The sequence below is a fragment of the Macaca fascicularis genome, chromosome 11 (assembly GCF_037993035.2).
Source record: "Macaca fascicularis isolate 582-1 chromosome 11, T2T-MFA8v1.1".
Classification (NCBI taxonomy): domain Eukaryota; kingdom Metazoa; phylum Chordata; class Mammalia; order Primates; family Cercopithecidae; genus Macaca; species Macaca fascicularis.
In genome coordinates, this window is record NC_088385.1 from 27971225 (window position 1) to 27988882 (window position 17658).

At 43.3% G+C, this 17658-nt stretch overlaps 1 protein-coding gene across 6 annotated transcripts in view; it reads right to left on the reverse strand.

Annotated features, from left to right (window-relative positions):
- KRAS (KRAS proto-oncogene, GTPase) overlaps positions 1-4287 on the reverse strand; it is a 47937-nt gene extending 43650 nt beyond the window's left edge. For 4 of the 6 annotated variants that reach the window (XM_005570381.5, XM_005570379.5, XM_074006441.1 and 1 more), the window contains exon 1: positions 4109-4287. The gene's annotated coding sequence lies outside the window, so the exon portion shown is untranslated. The remainder of the gene's footprint in view (positions 1-4108) is intronic. The other 2 variants (XM_065523914.2, XM_005570378.5) reach the window with 1 other exon arrangement.
- Between the last annotated feature and the right edge of the window lie 13371 nt (positions 4288-17658).

Genomic DNA, 17658 nt, shown 5'->3' on the forward strand with positions numbered 1-17658 from the left:
TTGCTTTTCCTACACTGTCTCCCCACAGGTGCATGAATACTGACAACTTGTATAACAAGCACCACACAGAAAATAAAACATAGTTTCTAGTCAGTTGTTTCAAATTTTTTGAAATAATATGAATGTTTAATTTCATCTCCTTTCCCTCATGTAACACACAATTACAAATAAGGAGAGAAATGCAGGAAAAAACGGGAGTAAATGCACAATTATTTATTATGGATGAGTAGCTCCATATAATGAATGTGCATGTATTGTAGATAAACACTAAATAGGCCGGGCGTGGCGGCTCACGCCTGTAATCCCAGTACTTTGGGAGGCCGAGGTGGGTGGATCACAAAGTCAGGAGATCAAGACCATCCTGGCTAACACAGTGAAATGCCGTCTCTACTAAAAACACAAAAAAATCAGCCAGGCGTGGTGGCGGGCGCCTGTAGTCTCAGCTACTCGGGAGGTTGAGGCAGGAGAACGGTGTGAACTCAGGAGGCAGAGCTTGCAGTGAGCCAAGATCATGCCACTGCACTCCAGCCTGGGCGACACAGCAAGACTCCGTCTCAAAAAAAGAAAAAAGAAAAAAAACCACTAAATATACACCGTATCCTATTTACTGAAAACCAAAAATAATAATTTGGTTTTCCAAATGATAACATACTAACCTTACTCCTAAGCCCTGCCTCAAAAAGCACCACAGGCTAGAAAAATTGTGTCACACACAGTCACAGTATAGTTCCCCGCCTTACTCTGTTCTACCTAGACTTACTGGCTGCTTGTCTAGGGTCAGTTAACAACCACTACAAACATATATCTTATCCTATTTGCCTCCATGCTTTATTTCAAATGTAGGCCAAAGCAATTAGGAATGGATGAGGAGAATTACACTAAAATGTATCCTCTAGCTCTCTGCCTATCCCAACCTCCCCCCAACCAGTTTGCATAGCCTAAAACAGTTCTCAAAAGGTGGTCTAGGAACCCCTCAGGTTACTAAGACTTTTCTGGTATGCAAGAGGTCAAAACTGTTTTCATAGTAACATTAAGATGTCCTTTACCCTTTTCACTCCCATTCATTCACAAGTTTTCCAGATGTGTGATCATAATAGATTGAATGCAGATGCAGATGTAAGAATCCATGTCTTCTATTAAGCCACATCATTAAAGAGATTTACCAAAGTGTGAAACGACACCACTCTTCTAAGTTTTGGTTTTGTTTTGGGAAATAGTTATTTTTCATAAAATATTTTATTCATGTTACTAAGTAATGGGCTTATTATTTCTATTTTTAAATGAATTAATACATTTTAAAAAAATTGTTTTAATTTCCAATATGATAAATATTAATAAACCCCACACAAATCAAAGGTTTTTTTAATTCTCAATTTTTTTTTCTTTATAACAAGGTCTCACTACGTTGAGCACGCTGGTCTCCAACTCCTGGCCTCAAGCGATCCTCTTGCCTCAGGGATTACAAGCAAGAGCCAATTTGCCCGGCCCCTTCAATAATAATTTCTAAGAGTGTAGGCCCGGTATGGCGGCTCACGCCTGTAATCCCAACACTTTGGCAGGTTTAGGCGGGCGGATCACCTGAGGTCAGGAGGCCGAGACCAGCCTGGCCAACATGGTGAAATCCCGTATCTAAAAACACAAAAATTAGCCCGGTGACGGGAGCCTGTAATCCCGGCTACACGGGAGGCTGAGGCGGGAGAATCGCTTGAGCCTGGGAGTCGGAGGTGGTAGTGAGCCGAGATAGCGCCACTGCATTCTGGCCTGGGTGACAGAGTGAGACTCACTCTCTCAAAAAAAAGAAAGAGCGTAGAGGGGTCCTTAAGGCCAAAAAGTTTACCAGCCTAGTAAATACTGTGGACAGACACTGGATTAGAGTTTGTGTATATGTACGAATTCACAGCCACATATATCTTCTGGTTTACTTGTTTATGCGGTGGTTGTTTCCAGGAAAAAAAAAAAAATTCTTTGAATGAGATTTTTAAAACCAAGTCACATTTAAATCCACTAGAGAGAACTGGGCTCCAAAGTAGTCTTATCAAATGAAGATCATGGGCTGGGAGGAGCTCCCTTACTCACAGTTAGAAAAGCTAATAAGGAGTGGACTGGACTCAAATCCAACAATTTTGTTATGGAAGAAAATTCATTTTTATTTGTCATAAAACGGAATTACCATCCACCATCTCTTAAAAGCAAGTACACTGTGTATGGCTACAGTCTCAAAGTAAACTAATGTTAGCAACCATATTTGATATCTGTAGTCTATCACATGTAGGAGTCAGCATTTTGGACCTTAGTCACTTCAGTGACACCAGTTATATGGTTAATTCTGAGCTGATAATTACAAATAGACCTTTCCCCTTTATCACTTAGTTTTTAAATGCTATTATAAACATAACGTATATATTGTATAACAATTAGAAAACCTTTCTGTTTTGATAGAGCTCAAGATTTAAGAAGGCTTAGACTTCAGCTAGAAGATGCATAAGGCACTTTGGGAGGCCGAGGTGGGCGGATCACAAGGTCAGGAGTTCGAGACCAGCCTGGACAATATGGTGACACCCCTGTCTCTATGAAAAATACAAAAAATTAGCCGGGCATGGTGGCAGACACCTATAAACCCAGTTATTCGGGAGGCTGAAGCAGGAGGATTGCTTGAACCCAGGAGGCGAAGGTGGCAGTGAGCCGAGACGGCGCCACTGCACTCCAGCCTGGGCAACAGAGCAGATGGAGACCATCCTGGCCAACATGGTGAAACCCCTTCTCAACTAAAAATACAAAAATTAGTTGGGCACGGTGGCGGGCGCCTGTAGTCCCAGCCACTCAGGAGGCTGAGGCAGGAGAATCGCTTGAACCCTGGAGGCAGAGGTTTCAGTGAGCCGAGACCACGCCATTGCACTCCAGCCTGGGCGACAGAGCGAGGCTCCATCTCAAAAAAATAAAAAATAAAAAAGGAGATGCACATGTTTAAGTCTATTTCAGGCGGTTAGCTGGTGGATTGCTACAATTCCTCTGTAAGTTTAAAAAATCATGTAAAAAAAAATCACGTTAAGTGCTCTTTTGGAGTACTGTAATAACTCGTGAGATGTAGAACACATCTGCAAAATGAGGATATTATAGAAGAAATAAGGGATGAGAGTAATACATAAGAAATAAGGGGAAGGACAAGAACAGGTAAATTAAACTTCAAGTACTATTTTTGCTATTGCTGTCTACACTCAACTAGCAAGAAAAAAGCCTTGCTTCTGCTCTGCGGGTTTTCTTCGGGGTTTAACTTGACCAAGCAAAACAGACCTTCTGGGATTAACTTTTTCCTTTTCACTGTAGGTCACAGGTTCTACGTGTAGGGTGTTGGCCACCTGTTCTTCCACCATCTCTACCTCCACCTCCTCCTTTGTGGCCACAGCAATGTCACAGCCCATACATGGGGGAGGGGAGCAGTCAGGAACTCGGAGGCAGATGCATTTTTTTCCAAACACAATAACCTCCAACAGTGGTCTCTAAGCACTTTCCTACGCTCTTCCAAAACGTGACCTCGCCTCTTACTCACACATCCCCTACACACGGAAAAGGACCACTATCCCGTCCATCCTGCGCTCGAGGGAGAAGTTTATACCTTCGTCCTAGAGATGCCAAATGCAGCAGGGAAGGCTGGACCGAGGCAGCCGAGTGCTGGGAAGGGAGGCAAAAGGTGCGGGAGCAGGGAGAGGGGGAGGGGAGGCCGGGGCGCAGCGGGAGTAACCTCCACCGCACCCCACCGCCCCGAGGGGCAGCCGGCCCGGCCCGAGTTTCTCCCCAGCAGCCTCCAGCCGCGGCTCTCGGGGAGGAGGAAGGAAGGGGTTCCCCGTCCAGGAAGCAGCACAAGCGCCGACCGCCTCCAGCCTCACCCTCCTCAGCCCCGCACCGCCCATTCCTCACTCCCCGCGCCGCCGCGTCCGCGCGCCTCCCCTTGCAGAGCCCCCTCACCCCGCCCGCCCCGGCCCCGCGCCCGCGCCCCCCGCCCGCCCCTCCCGGGACCCCTAATTCATTCACTCGCCGCCGGCCCCGCCCGGCGCCGGCAAAGAGGGTCGGGACCCGGGCAGGGGCCCAGGAGGGGTGGTCCGCCTCGTACCTCTCTCCCGCACCTGGGAGCCGCTGAGCCTCTGGCCCCGCCGCCGCCTTCAGTGCCTGCGCCGCGCTCGCTCCCAGTCCGAAATGGCGGGGGCCGGGAGTACTGGCCGAGCCGCCGCCACCGTCGCCGCCGCCACTGCCGCCGCCGCTGCTGCCTCCGCCGCCGCGGCCGCCGCCTAGGAAAATCGAGCTCCGAGCACACCGATGAGTTCGGGGCCGGGCGGCCGCAGAGGGCAGAGCTATCGATGCGTTCCGCGCTCGATTCCTCTTCAGACGGGCGTACGAGAGGGAGCGGCTGAGGGCGGTGTGGGAAGAGGGAAGAGGGGGAGGCCGCGAGCGCCGGCGGGGAGAAGGAGGGGGCCGGGCCGGGCCCGCGGGGGAGGAGCGGGGGCCGGGCCGGCGGAGGAAGGGGTGGCTGGGGCGGTCTAGGGTGGGGAGCCGGGCCGGCTGGAGAGCGGGTCTGGGCGGCGCCTTGGCGGGAGGAGGGACTGCCGGACCCACGCGGCGGCCCGCCCCCTGCCTCGCCGCAAGGCGGTCCCCGCAGCCGCGGATTCTGACCCTGAGCGGGACCCGACCGCGGAGGGCTGTGCGGACGCCATCGGGGAGACGCCGCGAGCGGCCACGCCACGAGCGGCCCGGCTGACCGGTCTCCACAGAGAAGCTGCGAAGAGCGCCCCGCCGCCCTCGGGGTCGGCCTATACTGGCGCGCATCCATTTACTATCATTGACTGCATGTAAATAAACAAGCAGTCACCAAAAGTGGGAGGCGACTTCGGGTACTTAGGGAGACCCGGCGGACGATTTCCCACACCAGGGCTTTCCGATCGCCGCCCCGATTATTATCAGCCTCAGCACTCGGGCTGCGAATTTAGCCCCAGGCCCAAACAAACGCGACAGACCCTTTCAGCGCTAATCTCGGGTAGGAGGTTTGTGATATTTTGCTATCTTTCTTGATATTTTGAACCCCATCACAAGGTCTCTAAACAGGGACTTCGCATATACCCATGGCCCCTGAAATCACAAACAAAAGACAACTGTTGTTAAGTAGAGGTGCCCTCGCTAGTTTAGACCTGAGGAGAGTCATTCAAACATTAATTAGAAGACAGATTAATCAGTTAACGTTTGTAGAGTTAAGATATTAAACAATGGGGCAATTAAACATGCTAGCATACCCGGAGTCTGTGTTGATAAACTACCTAGAAAGGTACGTTGGGAGGGACTTGAGGATTGAGGGGTGGAAAACCAACGCCTGTGTGTGATAGGATCGCCCCTCCTCCGAGACTCTACTTTCAGTTCCATTTCTCTAGTCCACATCATAAACCACCAATAAAGCTGAATTTAAATCCGAGCTATTGTGTCTGTTAACCAAGGCTTTACATTAACTGTCATCTTTTCTACTCTTGTACGGGCTGTATTCTGCAAGGTTTATTCCAGTCTCCCCCTGCTAGCGCCAGGTGGAAGGGGCAGAAGAGAGAAGTGAAAGACAAGGAAGGGGAGAAAATGTGCCTAATCTATGTTAAGTACAAGCTAAATCTTTTGCACGTATCGTATCATCTTATTTAATCATCACGACAACCTTATGAGGTAAAATACTTTTTACTGTTTTACAAATGAAGAAACAGATTTAGCGGTTAAAACCTGGGCCCAAGTTCACATCGTTAAAAAGTGGAGTGTCCTTCATGTCAGATCATAGTCACTACTCCCAGATCATCAGTGGCCCTCATTCCACTTGACATAAAAGCGAAATTATTTTCAAAAATCCTACATGGCTTTAAATTATTTGATATCCCCTACCCTCTTACTTCCCTGAACTCTCATCCTACTGTCCGTAGGTACACATTGGTTACTGGCTGTTCCTTGAAAATGCCAGGCAGGCTGCTTCCTCAGGGAATACGCACTTGCTACCCCTCTGTCTGGCACCTCATTTAAATCTTTGTTCTAAAGTGTTTTTAAAATGAGATCTTCCCTAAAAAGATCATCTTTGATACTGTAATTTCCCCCTTGTCCCAGATCTCTTTTCCTACTTTTTCTCCAGAGCTCTTATCACCTTCAATAATACACTATTTTGTTTTCTTGTCTCTCTCCCACCAGAATGTAAGCTCCATGAGGGCATGGGTTTTGGTCTGTTTTATTTACTGCTAAATTTCCAGCACCTAAGACAGTCTCTGACACAAAAAGGCATTCAATAAATATTTATGGAATGTTGAATGAGTGAATCTATGGACCCTCTGTGGATTGTAAATCCTAATCCATGAACTCTGTGACTCTAAATCCTTACTTAGACAGAGTGTCTTAAACCTCCTGTCAATCTCTGTCTTCATCTTAACAACAATCTGCTTTGAAACTTAGGTCACCTTCTGATAAGCCACATTCTATGCAGCCGAGAGATACTTATCTCGTACATAATAGACACATGGAATTCTTAAATGAATGAATTTGCACGCTACTTTGTGGTCACTCAGGCATAAATCACAGATTTATTTTGTGCAACATCAAGTGCATGATAAGTTCTTGTTTTCTCTTACAGCTGTGAATATGATGTTCTTCCTATAGTTGGTGTTTCATACATCTTAAAAGGACTATAATATTGAAGAGGGGAAAGCTTTATATAGCACTTTTATGCTGATTATGACAATTCTGGCATTAGCAGAAACCTTATCCATCCACATGGTCTCAGTTATCATCTAGGCTCATGATTCGCAAAGCAAATCTGCATCCAACCATTTGTTCCATGCACCCCACACTCCCGTTTTATCTTAGACACTTTCTCTTTCCTTTTCACTTCCAAAGCAATTTATACATATGGTATGTCAGGTCTTTCTGCCGTTCAGTCCTGGGTACTTACTTAGAAGCCAGCACCACCTCCTTACAACATTCCCTTTCTTTCCTTACCATAGAGGTCTCAAGGGTAAGTGCTTTAGGAATCACCTGCCATGCTTACCAAAAATGCAAGTTCCTAGGCCCTTCACCCATATATTTTATTCAGTTGGTCTAAGGTAGATCAGTAATCTTCACTTTTAGCAAATCAAATGATCCTAAACTGGTGGTTCACTGTGTGCACATTGAGAAACTCTGATGTAGATATTCAAATTCTTGGCACCCACACCTTCTACTGTCTTCAGGGGTTCCTCTTTCTCAAGCCTGGTGGCTCCCTTGAACAGTCTCCCTGGCACTTCCTTCTGTTGCTCTCTCCAAGGACAAGCACACTGAACCAGACTGTGATCACAATGGGAAAAGGGGGAGGAAATAGAAAGTATAAGCGTGGGGATTCCAGGCCTGCTCTAAGCTAAAACTGAAGTTTCTACCCTCTACTGTTAGACTGTCCTGGGAAGGTAGCCACATACAAAGGTGCACATGTACTGACCCTTTCTTTCACAAACCCTCTTCTGCAGATAAAATTAAAGCCAGAACAACAGGAGTACCCTTATGTTACCTGGGCTCTTAGAAAAGGTATAAAATGCTAGGACACCCTCAGAGCACTGCAGACGCAGAGGATTTACTCTAAGGTAATAAGGACACTTTAGAAAACACTGTCATCAGTCAGGGAGCTGCTGTTCAGTCCGGGAATCAACTGCACTTGTGATCCAGCAGCAGGCTATGGGGCCCTGCTCGTCCCTTCATTAACAGTTATCCATTGCCTATAACTCTAGTAATTTTGCCATTCTCATAAATCACCATCTGTCCACTGCTTTTTCATGTAGTGTCAGCTTATACTGCTATCTGTGCTTGTAGTGGTCACTCTCTATGACTAACATTGAAAGCATTCCAAGAGAGAGGATCTGGCCATGTCTGACATTCACTGTTCAATAGGAAGGGCCTTTATGGGACACAACTTTCCTGATTGGTGGCTGGCCTTCTTTACGTCTGGCTAAAAGATTACTGTGTGTGTTTGTGTGCCAACCCTGGGTCCAGACAGTTGTGGCCACAGTAGCAGGGCACAGAGCAGGGGAACTTGAGCAGGAGGAGCCATCTGCGGTGCTTTCATGGACTCTACTTCAGCACAACCTTTTGACTCTGGCAGGAATCTGAACAGATAAATGGGTGCTGCTTAATTCACTTACTCAGCACTTTATCCTTACTGGACACTTACTCATTTCACTTTGTATACCTTTTTTGCAAGTACATTTTCCCGTAACTGTTTTACTAGATGTATATTCTTCCAGTTCCCTGTTTCTTTTAATTCTATGTTTTCATAGTTCTTAGCACATCTGGGTCCTCTGTAAATATTGTTGAAGTGAATGAAATTATAACAAGTTTCAGTCCTCTCTCTTCATAGGCACTTCATTCTCACTGAACCAATTTCCTGGACCGTTTGTAAATGAATATTCTGTTATCGTGTTATCACGGCAAATGCCTGTCCAAAGCCAAATTCCCCATGTTATTCCCTCTAACGAATTCCCTCTCTCAGTTGCTCCATCTTACCTGAGTGACATGGTCCTTCAGAACATTTAGACTTGAAAACTTAAATTAATTTTTAACCCACTCTTTATTAAAATTAGTCACAGCTCCTTTTAATGATACTTCCTGAGTATTTTCCCATATCTGCCTCTTCTGTATTCCTTCCTTCTCAGGTACGTTTCTGGAACAACTTCTTCATTGACTTTCCTACCTCCTGGCTTACTTTGTCTCAATTCAGGTCTATGATGTTGCCAAATTAACCCTTCTTCCGCATGTCTTTCATCATCATCAAACATTTACTCTGCGCCTGCTCCGTATAGGCTGCATGCATACTGGGTATATATTTGAACAGTGGAAAGAGTTACAAGCTAAATACCTAATAAGTACCTAAAGATGATAAGTACCTTTGAAATTATAGGGGAAAATGATCTCTGGTCCCAGTTAAGTCTCCCCTTCCCGGAGACTTAATCTTGCTTCCAAGTCTGTAGTAACTTCTTACATCCAGCTGAATCCAGTCCAAATCCTTGGTGCCTAACTTTTGAGAACATCCATAGTCAGGCACCATCCTGACCCTATGACTTTGTTTCCCAGCTTCTCAAAGCAGATAGATGCTCTCCTCTCCTCGAGTGAATCCCCTCTCTATACCATTAAAATTGGATATTTTATGTCTCTGCTCCTTTTCTCACCCAGCACCTTTTTGCCTTTCTCTTTGCTACAGTTCTCTCTCATTCAAGATGTAGAATAAGACCTATTTCCTCCATGAATGCTTTGTTGATTATGCTGCCTCTTCTTTATCTCTCTCTCTATTGTTTTATGTGGGCTAATCATGTCTCCCCAGGTAAATTCTAAAATCCTAGAGGCAAGAGTCGTATCTCAGGTGTGTGAACCCCACTCACCCATACAGCCTAGTTCATAGCAATTACTCAGTAACCACATGAATACACATAATGTGCTTATCAGCAAGGTAAACATGATGAAAGCAATGTTTGAGGAAGATTAGAATGGTGGCTACATGCAGAAAAGATTGGAAGGAAAAAGACCTCAGGTAAAGTATTTTGTGGATAGCGTAACAGTACCTAGTAGCAGTGGGTATGGTGCCCTGGCTTAATGTACTGGTCCTGTGAGCTAGAACAAATCTCTGAATCCCTTCAAGATTCATGTTTAAGAATGGAGTAATGCAATAACCACTACCATTTTTAAAACTCCTCCTATGAGCCAGACAATATTTACACTATTTTATTTTATTTTATTTCATTTTATTTATTTGAGATGGAGTTTCGCTCTTGTTGCCCAGGCTGAAGTGCAGTGGCACGATCTCGGCTCACTGCAACCTTCACCTCCTGGGTTCAAGCGATTCTCCTGCCTCAGCCTCCCGAGTAGCTGGGATTACAGGCACCTGCCACCACACTCAGCTAATTTTTGTATTTTTAGTAGAGGTGGGGTTTCACCATGTTGGCCAGGCTGGTCTCGAACTCTGGACCTCAGGTGATCTGCTGGCCTTAGCCTCTCAAAGTGCCGGATTACAGGTGTGAGCCACCACACCAGGGCAGATTTACACTATTTCAAACAAATCTATCCCACAAATCCACTTAACTTCTTCGCTGCTCCCAGTGTAGTCCAAGCCATTGCTATCCCTCCCCTAGGTAGGCAGATAGAAGCTAACAGGTCTCCTTGCTTCTGGTGTTGTTCCTCTACAATCTCTTCTCCACAGAGCAGCCAGACTGGTTCTTTTAAAAATGCAAAATGGGTCATGTGACCAGATCAAGCTCTCCACTGGCTTCTGTTGCACTCACAATAAAATTCACACTCCTTCAAGCCATTTCATAATCTAGTTTTTGCCTACCTCTGATTGCACCATGCAAGACCCTTATCCGCACTAGGCTTCGACTTCACCCACCACCTTTTTGTTCCTGGTACAACAAAGCTCATTCCCTCCTTAGGCCTGTGACTGCTCTTTTCTCAGTCAGGCATGCCCCTGCCAGCCAGGTTTTCTGTCTTTCCGGTGTCAGCTGAAAGACACTGCTTCAGTGAGAGACTCCCCAGCACCAGGTCTAAATCAGCAATCCTTACCTTAGTTCCTAACTTCTATCCTTCAATGAATCTCTCTCTCACATAGTGGCCTGTGTTATTCTTTTATTTAACGCTTACCATATCTGAAATTATCTTGATCATTTGCTGCCTGTTTCCTCCCCTGAAATACAAATTTCATGAGCCAGAGACCACTGAATCCTCAATGTCCAGCGAGAGCCTGGCACATAGTAGTCACTTAATAAAGATTTGTTGGTAAGTTGTCATAAAGAAAATAATAGGACTAATAATCCACTCTAAGTGAGGTCTCTGCAAGTCAATTTAGATCTCTTGGCTTTGTTTCTATCTACATAATACAATAGTACTTCATTTAGGCCAGGCATAGTGGCTCATGCCTATAATCCCAGCACTTTGGGAAGCCAAGGCAAGAGAATTGCTTGAGTCTGGGAGTTTGAGACCAGCCTGGCAACGTGGTAACATGGCAAAACCCCATCTCTATAAAAAATACAAAAATTAACCAGGCATGGCAGCGTGCGTCTGTAGTCTCAGCTTTGTGGAAGGGGGATTGCTTGAGCCCAGGAGGTCAAGGCTAAGGGGAGCTGAGATCATGCTACTGCATTCCAGCCTGGGCAATGAGTGAGACCCTATTTAAAACAAACAAACAAACAAAAAAATGCCTTAATGCTTGGTTTTGTTTTTAAGGATATCAGAAATCAGAAGTATTTTAAAAAATCATTTCCTTTTAATTCCCCAAGGATGTGCTAATTGGACTCCCTACTGATTACAAGCCTGATTTTCCTACTTTCTGTCTCTTGTCTGTAATCACAGTTGTTGGACATGTTGTCAGGTGCTTCTAGTTCATTCATGGTAATATGTATTCAAATAGAGCTTTTTTGTGCACATCAGTTTAACATTATGGAGTCTGGGGCACTAACCCTTTGGGACCAGACATCTCACTTAGGATCCATACATCCTCAGTTGAATGAAGCACCTTTGAGCTCAGTTCTTTTTGGAAGATTGTTCTGCCTTGTCAAATAATTTTTTATGTGAGAAGTCTATAAATGTAGAGAGGTGGTAAATGGAAATATAAATGACTATTTCACTTTAGTCTGAATTACTTTCATAAATAATTCGAATGCCTGCATAAATTAATTCTATCTTAATGTATGAAAACCTCAACAAACTCAAACATTGCCATTTGTTACAGGCCCTTAAGAAACCAGTATTAGCAGGCTAGGCATGGTGGCTCACACCTGTAATCCCAGCACTTTGAAAGGCCAAGGAGGGTGGATCGCTTGAGGTAAGAGTTCAAGACCAGCCTGGCCAACGTGGTGAAACCCCGTCTCTACTGAAAATACAAAAATTAGCCAGGCGTGGTGATGGGCGCTTGTAATCCCAGCTACTAGGGAGACTGAGGCAGGAGAATCACTTGAACCCAGGAGGTGGAGGTTGCTGTGAGCCGAGATTGTGCCACTGCACTCCAGCCTGGGTGACAGGGCAAGACTCTGTCTCAAAAAAAAAAAAAGGAAGCCAATATTCAATATTAGCTAATCTACCAGCACCATTTTGATATTCAGGATGCATCAATATGCCAAACAGACACATTATCTCTGCTATCTTGAAACTCACGTTCTAAGGCAGTGCTCCTCAGACTTTTTGATGTCAGGATCATTTCACATATTTAGAAGTTATTTATTTAGAATAACAATAATAAACCCATCACATATTAACATAAATAACATTTTAATGAAAATAATTATATTTTTAAAAATATATAATGAGAAGAGTGGCATTGTTTTCACATATCTGCAAATCCTTAATGCCTTATTTAATAGAAGAAGGTAGACTCTCAAATCTGCTCCTGTATTCTATCTGTTTAGATATCACATATAACCTCTGGAAAACTCCACTGTACACTCATGAGAGAAATGAAAATGAAAAAGGAAAATAACATCTCACATCTCAGTATTATTATGATTAGAGGTTTGACTTTCCAGACCTCCTGAAAAGGTCTTGGAACCCCCACCCCCCCAACAAGGGTACCTGTACCACACTTTGAGAACTACTCTTCTAACGAACTTTTTATTAATTTTTTTTTTTTTTTTGCTAATAAAACAGGGCCAAATTGAATAAAGACCAAGGCAATAATTAAGTTTTCCAAAATTATTGTTTACTCCTTAGAACAGGTTATCTGGTTCCCTATTAGACAGTATCTATTGATAATGGTAACCAGGAGAAATTATTGTTAAGATAATATATAAAGTAAAACAGATGCCCCAAATAATGCACTTCTTTGCAATAACTGAAATTTCTTGTTTTTAGGTCAGTCTTGTGTTCTTGAGTGTCTTGAAGTACTTTACAAATTTTAATTAATTGAACTTCCCAGGATGCCAATAAAATGTTTCCAAATACAATTTTGTGAACTTTGTAAACAGTTTGACAGGGTAACAGGGCTTGTCCTAGCTTGAAGGAAAGCTGTGAGCAAAACCAAAGAATTATTGTGTATTTATTGTGACTGTAAACATACTATATTGTCTCCAGAATTTTTTTTTTTTTTGAGATGGAGTTTCGCTGTTGTCGCCCAGGCTAGAGTGAAATGGCACAATCTCAGCTCACTGCAACCTCCACCTCCCAGGTCAAAGCGATTCTCCTCCCTTAGTCTCCCATGTAGCTAGGATTACAGGCGCCTACCACCACGCCCAGCTAATTTTGCATTTTTATTAGAAATGGGGTTTCACCAGGTTGGCCAAGCTGGTTTCGAACTCCTGACCTCAGGTGATCTGCCCGCTTCAGCCTCCCAAAGTTCTGGGATTACAGGCATGAGCCACCGCGCCCGGCCCAGACTGTTTTAATTTACCATGTTTGTCAGGAGAATGGGCTATGTTGTTATAATGAAAGTTACTACTCTCAATGTGTTGACAATATTTGATTTCTTTCATTTTGTTTTTTACGCCGCCTTTTCTTCCTGTCTTGTTCTCTCCCTTCTTCCCTCCTTCCTACCCTCCTGTCTCCTTCCATCTTTCCTTCCTTAATATTTTTCAGAAAAAAATACCAAAACCATAAAATTCCTCCAAACTTAATCATGAAATCTTAACCCACCTCCATGAAACATCCAGCTCTCTAGAAGTCATCACTTCAGTGACCTTAAACTCATTGTATCCCATCCACTGATGTTCAAGTCACAATAAAATCTTGTCATTCCTCTGTTCAAAACCTCCAATAGCTTCCCATCTCATTCAAAGGTAAAAACCTCAGATGACCTACAAAGGGCCTCTTACCTTTCCAATTCCATATCCTACTCCTTTCCTCCTGGTTTGATCTTTCACTGTCACACTGACCTCTTGTCCCCTGAACATACCAGGCAGACACCTACCTCAGGGCCTTTGCACCTGCTGTTCTCCCTACCTGGAAGGCTCTTTCCCCAGATAACTCATGATCTGCTCCCTCACCTCCTTCAGCTCTGTGCTGAAATGCCACTTTCTCATTGAGGACTTTTCTGACCACCTTATTCTTAAAAAATGAAACTTTCATCCCAGAACTCTCTTTTCTTTATTTGCATATTTTCCCATATAACTTATCACCATCTGTCACACAATATGTTTCACTTATTTATTTGTTCATAGTCTGTCTTCCCCCAATTAGAAATTAGGCTGTACAAGAGCTAGGATTTGTGTCTGTTTTATTCACTGTGGATTTCCCATCACTAGAATACATAATAGACACTCAAAAAATATTTGTTAAATGAAAAAAAAAAAAATCCTAAAATGCACTTTGACATGTGTCAGAATTAATAAGAATGTAGCCAACTAAGAAAACATGCTAAAGTGTAATAAACAGGTATTTCCAGAAAATCATCCTAAAGTTGCTATTTCATCAACAATCAAGGATAAATGGATATCCCATTGAACTTTTTCTGCTGGCTTCAGAATATTATACAACTTGTATTGTTTTTTTAAAAGTCAATGGCAGGACTACCAAAACGAATTCTGTTAATAGATAAATTTGTGAGCTGAGTGGAAATTCTCCTCAAAACATTATATGAGAGAAGGCACTTAACTACCTTTGAACCTATTTTTGTACATTTCTTATTTTCTCTTTATAGTTTAAGAAAGCCACTGGCCTAAAATCAGTTTTATCAAAACAAACAAATCCTCAATAACCAATCTAATTTTCTAAGTGAAAATGTGTTATGAGTAAAGGTACTTATGTATTATAAAAATCAAAGAGCACATACTAGGCAATTGTATATCATTTTTGATAGAATTTGAAGAATCAAAATTCAGAAAATAGAGGTATGAATGAAAAACTGAGTCTGCTCTGGTTCGAATGTGTCCACCAGAAAGCATGTGTTGGAAACTTAATCCCCAGTGTAACAATATTAAAAAGCAGGACCTTCAAAAGTGATTAAGCCATGAGGGCTCTGCCCTCATGAATGGAGTAATAGAATTATCTAGGGAGTGGGTTTCTTATAAAAGAACAAATGTGGCTCCCTTTTGTCTCTTTCTCTTCCTCTCTCTTTGCCCTTCCACCATGGCATGGTGCAGCAAGAAGGCCCTTGCTGGAAGCCAGCCCCCTGATCTTGGACTTCCCAGCCTCCAGAGCCATGTGATAATAAATTTCTCTTCACCCAGTTCCGCCGAGCGCAGTGGCTCACGCCTGTAATCCCAGCACTTTGGGAGGCTGAGGCAGGAAGATCACCTGAGGTCAGGAGTTTGAGACCAGCCTAGCCAATATGGGTGAAACTCTGTCTTTACTAAAAATACAAAAATTAGCCAGGTGTTGTGGCAGGTGCCTACAATCCCAGCTACTCAGGAGCTGAGGCAGAAGAATTGCTTGCACCTAGGAGGCGGAGGCTACAGCGAGCCGAGATGACACCACTGCACTCCAGCCTGGGTGACAGAGCGAGACTTCATCTCAAAAAAAATAAAAAATAAATAAATAACCCAGTTCCACATATTTTTTATAGCAAGATAAAAGGGACTAAAGACAGAGTGTAATTAATACTGGGAATATGCACGTGTGTGGATGATGGGGGAGTGTATTGTGTGTGTAGACCTTACCAACCCTCAATAATGCCTAGTGGTGGTAGCATCAAGTCTAGCAGCTCTGAACTAGCAAACTGTTGAGATGTATTTAACTGTGAGGATATCTACAAGTCATTTGTAACTAATGTTAAAGTACTTCACACTTCAGTTGGCTTTAAAATTTTTAATTCATGCTCAAGGTTACCCCTAGCACAATGCTTTTCAAGCTGGTTTGAATTATCATATGGCTTTCTTGAGTGGGAGTTGCAGTTAGTTCCCATAGGAGTATATTATGAATGTGATTATCCTCAATCATTTGTGTCTCAGAGAGAAAAGACTGAGAATTATTGGTCTGATTCATTTTCCAAGGAAAATTAGAAACCCTACAAAATAAAGAAGAAAGCAAGCAAAGCTTTGATGTCATTATTAATAAGCTGTTGGGTCACCATTTTCAAATAATTTCAGAGTGAAACACTCGAAAGCCATTCATCATGACCATGGTTTCAGATGGGGTTAGAAGCAAGCTGCTGTAATGCATGTAAGTTCACAGGGTGAAATGGGAGTTTCAAAATTTCCAAATGGTGCAGTGTTATGCATTGATTCATTAATATATGAAATTCTACATCCAAAGGTAGATCACTTTTGGTTTCCTTTAAAATCTAAGATTTCTCAGAGCATCCCAAAAAAACAAAAAGTATTACTTTGTAAGAGAACTTGGGGCTGATTAGGCCTCCAGTAACATCTCTATACAAAATAGTAAACAATATGTAGTAGAGTAGTTATTATTTTTCCTTATGTGCTAAAGAAACAAGCTGTTAGGGAACTGCATCTTATATGTGATTCCATTGCTATAGATTAAAGAAAGATGTGTAGTATTGCTGTGACACTAGCTTACCAGAGAGAGCTATAATAAATAAATAATGATGTGTATAAATGCAAGACACTGACACACATACTCAATACTAACATTGAAAAGTATATGTAGTTTTATAATGATAATACACATAATCTCTCACCTAGGCTTTTGCACTGGGCTCCTAACTGGTCCCTTCAACTATGATTTTTTCCTTCTTCAAATCCACTTCATATATCATTTTCAGGTTAATCCTCTTGAAGTACACTGCTGACATCCCTCCCTTTAGAAATCATAAGTGCCTACAGCATTAATATCTATGGAATAAAGTTCAAACCTGAGTCTGCTGTTTCAACCTTATTTGCCACTACCCTTTCCCTTAAGGTGCCTTACTCGAAGCTAAACTTACTCATCTTCTACTTGTCCTGCCACTATGGATTGCCCACTGCATGGAATTCTTGCTTCATGTCAGTATCTTCCATGATTTTTAAGCATTAGCAAAGCAGATTCTAATGGGGAGATGGTTCTAGACCTGTGTGTTTATACCTATTCCCATTTATGGGGAAGTGAAAACTTTCCAAAAGTGCAAAACTCTAAACTAGTTTTACAATATTCTCTCTGATGTGTTTTTATCATAGCCTCAAAAACTTTCATGACAACAGGCTGGGCACAGTGGCTCACGCCTGTAATCCCCCCACTTTGGGAGGCCGAGGCGTGCGGACCACGAGGTCAGGAGATCGAGACCATCCTGGCTAACATGGTGAAACCCCGTCTCTACTAAAAATACAAAAAAAAATTAGCCAGGCGTGGTAGCGGGCGCCTGTAGTCCCAGCTACTCAGGAGGCTGAGGCAGGAGAATGGCCTGAACCCGGGAGGCGGAGCTTATGGTGAGACTAGATCGCGCCACTGCACTCCAGCCTGGGCGACACAGCGAGACTCCGTCTCAAAAAAAAGAAAAAGAAAAAAACTTTCATGACAACATCATACCTTCAAAACACTATAAAAGTCTCATTTTTCCAGAATATGTCTGGGGGAAGCAATTCCTCCCTTCACACCCAACTTGGCACCCTCTTACTTCAAGGCTCTTCTCAGATGACACTGTCATCATAAAGCCTCATCTCTGATTCTCTCAGTAAGAAATGATTTTCTACTTCTTTGCAGAGTTTACAGGAAAAAAAAAGAAATAATTTCCACTCTTCTTGACTCTCATTATACTTTATCTGTTTCTCCTATTCATTCAAACATCTG